Source organism: Condylura cristata, unplaced genomic scaffold (assembly GCF_000260355.1).
Source record: "Condylura cristata isolate star-nosed mole 26May11 unplaced genomic scaffold, ConCri1.0 scaffold00017, whole genome shotgun sequence".
NCBI classification, from domain to species: Eukaryota; Metazoa; Chordata; class Mammalia; order Eulipotyphla; family Talpidae; genus Condylura; species Condylura cristata.
The window spans coordinates 21,432,287-21,441,569 of record NW_004567118.1 but is presented as its reverse complement, the minus strand read 5'-3'; the positions used below and the strand labels follow the sequence as shown (position 1 = coordinate 21,441,569).

General features: G+C 54.4%; 1 protein-coding gene across 1 annotated transcript in view; it reads right to left on the bottom strand.

Moving 5' to 3' along the window:
• RAI1 (retinoic acid induced 1) overlaps window positions 1-9,283 on the bottom strand; it is a 115,723-nt gene that overhangs the window by 77,147 nt on the left and 29,293 nt on the right. The gene's annotated exons all lie outside the window — the stretch shown is intronic.

Sequence of the window (9,283 nt, the reverse complement as noted above, 5' to 3'; positions counted from 1 at the left end):
GGGACAGAAGGGGAGGGAGGGAACGCTTTAATATTTTTCCAGTGACTTACGAGCCCGTGGGTGAGCTCTTGGCTGTGTGTTTAGGTCCATGTGTGTATCAGTGTGGCTGTATATTTCTGGTCTGTCCTACGCGTGAATGTCACGGGGTCCTGGGGTCTGGCTACCAGCTCGTGAATGTGTTTCTGGATCTCCAAGGGGCTGAGTGATGCGGAGCCTGCGTGGGGTTGTGTTTGTGTGCGGTTGTTTATGTGGGGGGGTTGTGTGACTGCGTGGGTGGGACTGCGTCTGTGTGGGGCTGTGTCAGTGTGAGGTTGTGTGTGTTTGGGATTGTGTCTGCGTGGGCCCGAATGTGTCTGAGGGGTTTGGTGTAACCGTGTGGGCTTGTTTGCGAGTGGGATTGCGGTTGCCGGGACTGTGGGTCTGTGCGTGTAAAAGGCAGTGCGCCTGTGCAGGGCTGTGGGTCGGCGAGCTGTACTGTGTCTGCAGGCGGTCTTGTGTGTGCCTGCGTGGGGCTGTGTTCTGCTTGCTGGCAGGCGGGGCTGGGGGCGGGAGGGGAGGGTGTGAGGTTTGAGAGGCTTCAGGGATCGCACCGCCGCAGAAGAGCCACTTAAGGCGCGAACAGGCAGCGCTGAGGTCGCAGCGCAGCGTGAGGAGTAGTGACCAAGGGGGGGTGGCTGAGGAGAGGAGGTGGAGATGAGGAGGCCTTCATCCCGCAACCCCCCTCTCCACGCCAGAGACGCAGATCCTGGCACTCGGCCCATGGCCCTAAAGGCACTGGGTTTGAAGGACCCTGGAGGTTGGGGTAGGGGGTGGTGGGGGCGCCTGTGTGCCAGGGGCTGAGGGGACTGCGACTCGGACATCAGGGAGCAGCTCAGAACACGCGGGCGGCGTGAACCTCCTGAAGAGATGGGTCGTGGCCCGGTCACAGCGGTCGACTGGGCCGAGACAAAGAGCATGGGGGGGGGCGCCTCGAGGCAGACCGCACCTCAACCCCCAACCCCCCACACCCCCGCGGTGGCAGAGGGACAGCCCTGCTGTTCAGTAAAGGTTGGCACATGGAGCCCCGCTGTGGTGGCTCTGACCCTCCGGCCTCAGTCCCAGAGCAGCCACTGGAAGCAGTTCCAGAGCCCCCGGGGCACAGAATTAAGTGCCCCGAGTGGATCCACGGTGGGAGGGTTCTGAGCTGGCAGGCAGCTCCCCACTCACTGCATACCCCCCTCTCCGTGATAGAGCGCTTGGCTGGCCCACCCCTTGCCAGGCTGCTCACCACCCACGCAGCCATTCATTCATTCATTGCTCCTTCTCTACATCCACTCACCGTTCTATCCACACACGTGTCTGAACCTTCCATCCATCCACCCTATCATGGAAGGGATCACACAGCTGTGTCAGACATGGCTCTTTCCACTTTCTCTTGCCTGCCAGTCTGTCTCCATTTTCTGGGGCCCCCACCACTGCCTGTTCTGGCTAAGGAGGAGGTACTCACCCCACTATTACCCTTGACTTTTGCTATTGAATGGCTGCCCAAATATCTTCTCATCATCCACTAACCCCCCACACACACACACACACACACCCCTAGTGATGTCTCCATGCCTCCTACATACCATACCACCCTCCTCGAGGCAGTTACAGCAAGGTGGCATGGAGAGCCTTCTCCCTGCCTGGCCTATCTGATGGAGGCAGAAACACATTTCCCCCCACTGCTTGAGTGCCTCCTAAACCCTCTGGCTTGGGTGGGGGTGGAGGGCAGAAGGGGTCTCAAAAGAATTACTTTTTTTTTAGGACCCTGGCTGATGGCTGTGCAGATCTTGATAGTAGAGCCCACTAGTTTCCCAGAGACTTGAATCGTCATTCCCAAACCTACCATGGGTAATGGTACCCTGTCAACTGGGAAACAATAACAACACAACAGATTCCTGGGCTATAGCCCAGATCTAATCAATTCATGTGTTCAGAGCCTTTGCACATATTATTCCCTCTGCCTTGGAATCAACATCTTACAGGCGGGTTTGGGAAACAGGTCTTGAACATCTTACCGCCTCCCCAGACTCTAGTGTAACTGCTTTTACAGCTGCCCAAAGAGTAGGCCTGTCTCCTAGAAATGAACCCTAAATGTGTGGGCTGCCCTGGCTTACCTAGTAAGAATACAGCAAGAACAAAGAGGCACACTACAGACACCCCTTCCCAACCGGCATGCCCTGGGCAGCCCAGCTCCCCTTTGGGCACCCCATCTTGAAACTATAGGCTTAGTCTCTGTCTTCAATTATGTAGTCTGGAATCAGGCCTAGGCGAGCAGCAGGAGTGTAAGGATGGGAGTGTGTGCCCCTTCCTCCAGGAGCAGGGGCAGCTCCCTCCCTGGTTTCAGAGTCATCAGAAGAAAAAGTTCTCCCAGTGGCTGGCAAAATCCTACACAAGCAGCCCCCCTGAACCGCTCTGACCTCACCTGGCCCCCCAAAGCTCATTCCAAGTCCTTTGAATTCACCAGGCACACTCTATTCTTGGGTCCTTTGCATTTGTTCTCTCTTCCTCCACCATTATCACATAATTTACATATTTATGCATTTTGTAGGTTTTGTTGGTTTACCCATTGGTTTACCTGGGATGATAACCTGACACAAATTCAGTATTTGTTGAATGAATGGAGGGAAGGGCAGAGGGAGAAAGGAAAGAAGGCTAACTAAAGTTCTCCAACCCAGCCTACGGTCATGGGGGAGGTGGGGATAGAGAACTTCAGGACAAGGGCAGCTCACATGTCTCATCTGAGATCACTTCAGGGATTCTGGATTCCAGGCTCATGTCCTATGGGTTTGGAGGAATGAGATGATGGTGGAATGCGTTATCCCAAAGGAGAACAGAGCGCTTCATCTGAGCCAGGAGCCATTCTGCTGTTTTGGGGAACAGTGTGGCAGAGGAGTCCAGATTCACATTTGCCAGAGGAGGATGGAACCCCCACCTCCCAGCTGGCCAGGGTCCTCCCACAAGCTCTGACCAAAGGGGCATCAGGATAATTCCCCATGGGATGGATTTCCCATCTCTAAGAGGAGAAATCAGGCTCAGAGCTATCAAAGGACTGGTGGAGAACACACAGCAAGACAAGCTGCTGCCCACCTAACTATCAGTTTCAGGAGAGGTCTTGCTCACCTCTGCCTGACACACTGCCAAGCACAAAGTGCCCAATTTGTATTTAGAAAATGAATGCATGAAGCCACAACATCAATATTCAAATGTAGTCTTGCCTGGCCACCAAATCCTTCCATATTCCAGCATACCCCACTGGCATGATCACGGGGTCATGAAGCAGCACACAGCAGGTACCCCATAATGCTAAGGCGATGACCGGCAGAGGAAGCTGCCTAATGGACAGGTCCCCTGGTCTGGTCAGGGGTCTTGGCTTTACCACCTACCACGACTCAGTGGGAAGAAGGGCTCCCCCCTTGTTTGTTTGGCTGGTGGGACAGTTCAGTGGGCTAGGAGGTTTCCAGAGGTCTGAAAGGGCTGGATGCCTCCTAGTGAGGTGCGGCTGTTTTCAGGGAGGCTGGGCTGGGCTGTTTGGCCCTTCATTTTGCCTGCCACTGTCTGAATAGCTGCTTTCCTCAAAGTGTACCCAGTGCCATTCCAGGGTTAAATAAGAAACAGGATCTAAGGAGGGAGAGTAGAGCGAAGGGAGGCTAGCAGACGGGAGCCCAGGCAGGGTTAGGGAGAGCAGGAAAGGGGTCAGTGGGCTGCCAGATGTTGGGTTCACTAACTGGTCAGCAGGGACAGAGGTTAGCCAGGGCTACCCAGGCAGAGATGAGGGACTTGGGTCCTACCTACCAGACCATGCAGCTGCCACTGAGGCCCAGAATCAAGTTCAAGCCCATCGCTGGCCTAGTAACTGCCAGGCCCTCTTGCCCTTGGGGTGCCATCAGGCAGCAACTTCAAATCTCTGGCCACCCCTCAGACCTGCCAACCTCTCCATTCAGACAGGCTGCCTGAAGTCCAGACAAGTGACCTGCCCAAGGTCATGCAACTTGAATGTAGCAGCAAGTGTTCACCTATTTCCTTGTCACCTCCTGTGTTCCAGGCTCTGTGCTATGTGTTGAGGGTTCAGAGCAGGAATAAGACGAAGCACAAAGCTTCTGTTCTTTCTAGTTGTGAGACAGACAACAAACGTAAGGTATGCTTCAGTTATGTCATTTGCTGCATTCAGGTGGGACTTGTCCTGTGAAAAAAATAAATCAAGGCAGGGGAGGGGGGCTAGATCATGGGGGAGGCTGTGTGCTCACACTGGGTGGTCAAGGAGCTCATACTTGCAAACATTTGAGCACAGACTTGAAAGAATAAGGTTCTGAGGCATGTGCCTACCTGGGGGTAGCTGCACAAGCAGAAGGAAACAGCAAGCCAAGGCCCCGGAGGTGGGGCGAAGGTGGGAACTTATGGCTGGAGCACCAGGGTGAGCCATGGAACAAGCAGAAGAGCAGGGAGGTTCTCGTGCACCTGTGTAAGGACTCTGGCTTTCACAGGGCTGACGTGAGTCTCTGTCGGGAGAGAGGTGCTCTCCCTTTGGTTCTCAAAGCATCCCCCTGGCTGCTGTGAAGAGAAATTGTGGGGCCAGAGCCGCAGTGGGGCTCTTGCTGGGTGATCCAGGCAGGTGATCACAGGCCTGGTTGGAATGGGGGCCATGAGGAACTGAGAAGGCCTGAGTCTGGATTTATGTTGAAGGCAGGGCTGACAGGATTATAGTTGATGCATTTACTGAGCAAGTTGCAGGCTGGAACCACTATGATCAGTCATTCATGCCAGGAGAGTGGTCTGGCTGGTGAGTGGGCAAAGGGCTCAGGAAGAAACGCTCTGCCCCTCTGCCAGGTTAGTGGCCATCATGCCAACCTGCTAAGTAGGACTGCTAATAAAGGGGCCCCCTTTTTAGTGAAGTACCAGGAGCAGTGCCCGCCTCAGCCAGCACCAGGTAACCTGCGAGGTTACGTCCCACTGAGCCTCAGTTCCCCTTTCATGAGCACGTCAGTCCTGGTTAGTAGCTGAGGGCCTTCCCTCTTCATGCTGCCTGTTCTGTCAGACCTCTCAGAGCAAATCCTCTCCAAGAAACGGCCTCCTTCAGTATCCACCGAGTGCCAGACGTTGTCAGAGGCACCAGGGAGACAGCAGTGAGCAAAACAGACAAAATTCCTGCCTTCGTGGGCTGGCATGGTCATTAAGCAATCCCAGCCGTGTTCCTTTTTCTCCCCCACCAAAACCCTCTAACGCCCAGCACTTCCTGAGAGAGCTGGGTGACCATGAAGACTGAGAGCAAAACACTTGAGATTTGTTTTTCTTTGAAAGCAAAGAACTTGGTGTTTTTTGCTAGGAGGTGAGGGTGGGGGGTAGTTGGAGTATAAATATCCAAGTTCCTTCAAGTTTTGGAAACATTTTCAAAGGTATCCCCCCCAGCCCTTCCTGATCCCTAATCCTGGTAGAGGTTGCAGAAATATCTGGAATCTTTAGTTTCTGGCCAGCGCTGGGCTTGAAGGGCTGCTTGGCACCTTTCTTGCCTTGGAGGAACATTGACATCTGCCCTCACGGGCCTGTGGCCCTTTGGGACAAAGCTGGGGTCAGCCCAGCAATGCCTGCCCAGTGCAGGGCCAAGGCCAGCTTTCTCTGCCTGGCTTTGATCCACATGACCTTTGATCTGCCGTCTGAGACCCTGCCATCTGTCTGTCCATCCATCCTTCCTGCTAGATTTTGGGAGGCCATCGGATGGGGTCATACAGCTTCAGATTCAGGCAGGGAGGACTCACTGGCTATGGAACTCTTCACTGGATGAGGCCTACAGAGGAGGGACCAAACTGGGAGGCCACTAACCTCTCATGTAACCCAAGCAGCTGCCATCTCCTGGGAGATCCAGGCCAGCGCAGTGTGGCTAAATACCATCCCCCACACCCTTTGACATTCACCTTCCTTTCTTAGTGTCAGCGCACTAGAAGATGTTAAATGTGTACACCTAAACTCAAAGGAGGCAAGGTCCTGGATTCAGAGGGCTGTGGCTACAGGCAGCACTGGGGGGTAATGGAGCTCAGCACTGTCCCTGCTCTGACTCTGTCCTGGCTCCAGAAAGCACTGCCCCCACCCCCCTTGGTTTCCAGCTATGACCCAGGCCACCCACAGCCAGTCCATCTGGCCTGGCTGGGATGCTGTCATGGCCGTGGGAATAGCTCACAGAAGCCAGGTGTCTGGGTGGTATCCAGCAGAGACCACAGGTACCTTCTTGCCCTTCTGGATTCCTGCCTCTCAAGCAGCTGTGGGCGAAGGCTTGAACCCATTCCCTTTGGCCAGAGAGCCACCACGGGGCTGGGGATAGCAAGGTGCTAAGGTCTAACTAGTCCTTTGTGCTAATACTGATCCCAGTCATACACTGACCCTTAACCACAGGCACAGCCACATTCTGACCCTTGACCCAAGTCACAGTGTGACATCCCTCCACCCCAGCCACAGCCATAGTTTGATCCCTACCCTCTGCCATAAATAGACTTCTGACCCTAGCCATGGTCTCTAGCCATAGACCACATCTGGTTCCTGATGTAGACTGACGTTTGAGCCTAGCCTGAGCTTAAACTCCAATACTGGCAGAGGCCTACTGTAGTGTCAATCCCTTAGACACATTTCTCCAGGCCACAGGGGACCATGAGGGGAAGATGGAAGGGACGCAGCAGAGAGGTGTCCTACCCTGGAGGTAAGAGGCACCATCAACACCACACAGGGCCCCTGCTGAGGCTTCAGAGCCATGAGATGACAAAGAGGGGACTGAGGCCTCTGACTCTTTCCCCAGGCAGAGTCCAGAAGCCTTAGTAAGCCTCCTGGGCCAGTGCATGCAGGTTGCAGGTACACCCCCACCCAGAGGCAGACAAACCTGCACACATGCACACAAAGACACATGTGGCCTGACACACATGCACAAAGACACACAACCAGACACGCATAGTCATGTGAACATGCATGTGCAGACTACTCCCAACCCCAGTCCCCCCAGTCCAGAGCCAGGGGCTCTGGGATTACCCTAGAATGGAAATGATAACAGCCCCTCCTCTCCCTCTCCTGAGCAGCTGTGAAACCATCCCTTCCCGGGGCCCCAGTGGCTTCCTCTGCCTGCCTGGAAGGGAACTGTGAGAGAGGGTGAGTATTACTCCCTCCCCCAAACTCAGGGCAGCCATTGATGCCCCCATTTTACAGGGAGGGCACGCCCTACATCATATAGCAGAGGGGGCAGTCATGACATGCATAAATACACACATACTCTGCTAGGTAGAAATACGTGTACACGATGTGTACACACGCTTATAAAATCACACACAGGAGCTTGTGCGGACACAAGAAGCAGCACACGGGCCATGTGCACATGTAAATGTGACACCAGTGACATATAAGGACATGCAGAGGTCCTCTATATATCACACATGCAAGTGCCCATCCTGCACACACTTGGCTATCAGCCGCCTGCTCCACACGTGCCTTGTGCTCTGACCCCAGAGCTCGTGAGTGTCTCTGGATGGCTCAGCCACTCAAGTGCCCCTTCTCCCCATCCCAGCTCAGCTCACTGTGCTGACAGCCTCTGCCCCCCCTGGACTTGCTGGCATCAGGAATGCAACCCCCAGGGCTTCTCCTGGCCCTTGGGAGATGAGGACCCCGAAGTCCTCCTGACCTTGCCCCACCTGATGACAGCCTGCCCAAGCTGCCTTTGGGCTTGGGCACAGCTTGGCCAACTCCCTCCCTGTGAGGGAGACCCAGTCCCCCCACCTCAATCTGTTAGCTATTAGCATAGGATGAGACCTGGCTCAGCCTCTCCCGGGGCAGGGGAGTATTGGGAACATGCAACTGAGAAGGCTTTTTCAGGGGTGCCGGAATCTGCAGAGATCACCTCTGGAAGAATGGAGAAGAAACTGCTGATGGAAATGGATGGAGAAGAAACTGCTGATCAAAGGAGGGCTGGGTGGGAGGGCTCATTGTTGTGCTGTGTGAATTTTTTACCACCTGGGTGTATGAGGGGAGCAGGGGGAGGAGGAGGGCAAGGGGGGAAGGGAGGAGGGGAGGTAGGAGATTATTGTTCTTGTGTTTTTCCTCCTGGTTTGGCTTCCTCCCCAAATTCCTGGTGGAGCCCAGGTGACTGCACTGCGGGCTCAGGGGAGTGGCTCACAGAGACAGTGCTAACTCAGCCAAGTACTTCTCATGGACCCCCCCACAACCCACGGAAGTAGCCGTCCTCAGCCCGTTCCATAGGTGTGGGAACAGGCTCAGACAACAGAAGAGAGAAGCACACAGCCTGAGTGACTTCACGGCAGCTGGAACCCCTGCCCTGTCTCCTGAATGTCAGAGCCGTTCCCAGTCACCTGTTACAGCCAGGGCCCAGCTCAGAGCAGCCTGGTGAACATGTGCGGGGAGGAGTAGAACTCCTGGCTTCAGACACCTGGCTGGGCCCTTCAGGAGCGTTTCTGGGTGATAGTCATGGCCCCCATCCCCTCCACACTCCCGAAGCCAGTGCAAGCCCAGCTCTGCTGTACCCAGCTGTACATCACTGGGCTGCTCCTCACCCTCTCTGTTCTCACAGCTGAGAAAAGGGATGATGCTTCCACTTCTGCTTGCTTCACTGGGAAGATGTGGGAAGGGCTGTTTAGGCAGAGTTTTCTATTCTAAGCTAATATCTCGCTCCTTAAACTTAGCAAAACACTCCTGGTTGGAGACCAGGAGAATCCTCCTAAACTTGGCATCTGCCGTGAGCCAATTAAAAACACAGGTAGGGGGACCCTTACTGGACAAACCGACAGGCCAAGAGTCCAGCCCAACCAACCACAATCAGCATTTCCCTCCAGTCTCGTGTCCAAGCACTTCTGTGCTGGAGAGGTTGACTGCTGGTCAACTGTCTGAAACAAGGTATTTCAGAATGCGTGATGCCACCGGCTGCTTCCCGTGACTGTTCTGAACCTCAGTCATTTCATCTTCAAAATGGGAGCACGTCCAGGCCAGTGGTGAAGATTAACGGACACCAGTAGGTGAAAAACACTAAGAGGATTGTTGCCGACAGGAGCCCTTGATGAACATTTGCTCTGATGCTCATTATTCCTTCCTGGTCTTTGAAGGGATTTGCGTTTTCCATCTCTGGGACAAGTATCAAAGAACAATTTTGTGGTGGCGATCTGGACATTTAATTAGAAAACCTACTTAGTTGGAACAAAGGCCACCCACACTTTGTCCAAGTGCCAATGACCACCAAGAAATGCTCTGGGCTACTAGTCCCAGATCCCTTCACAGCCTCCCA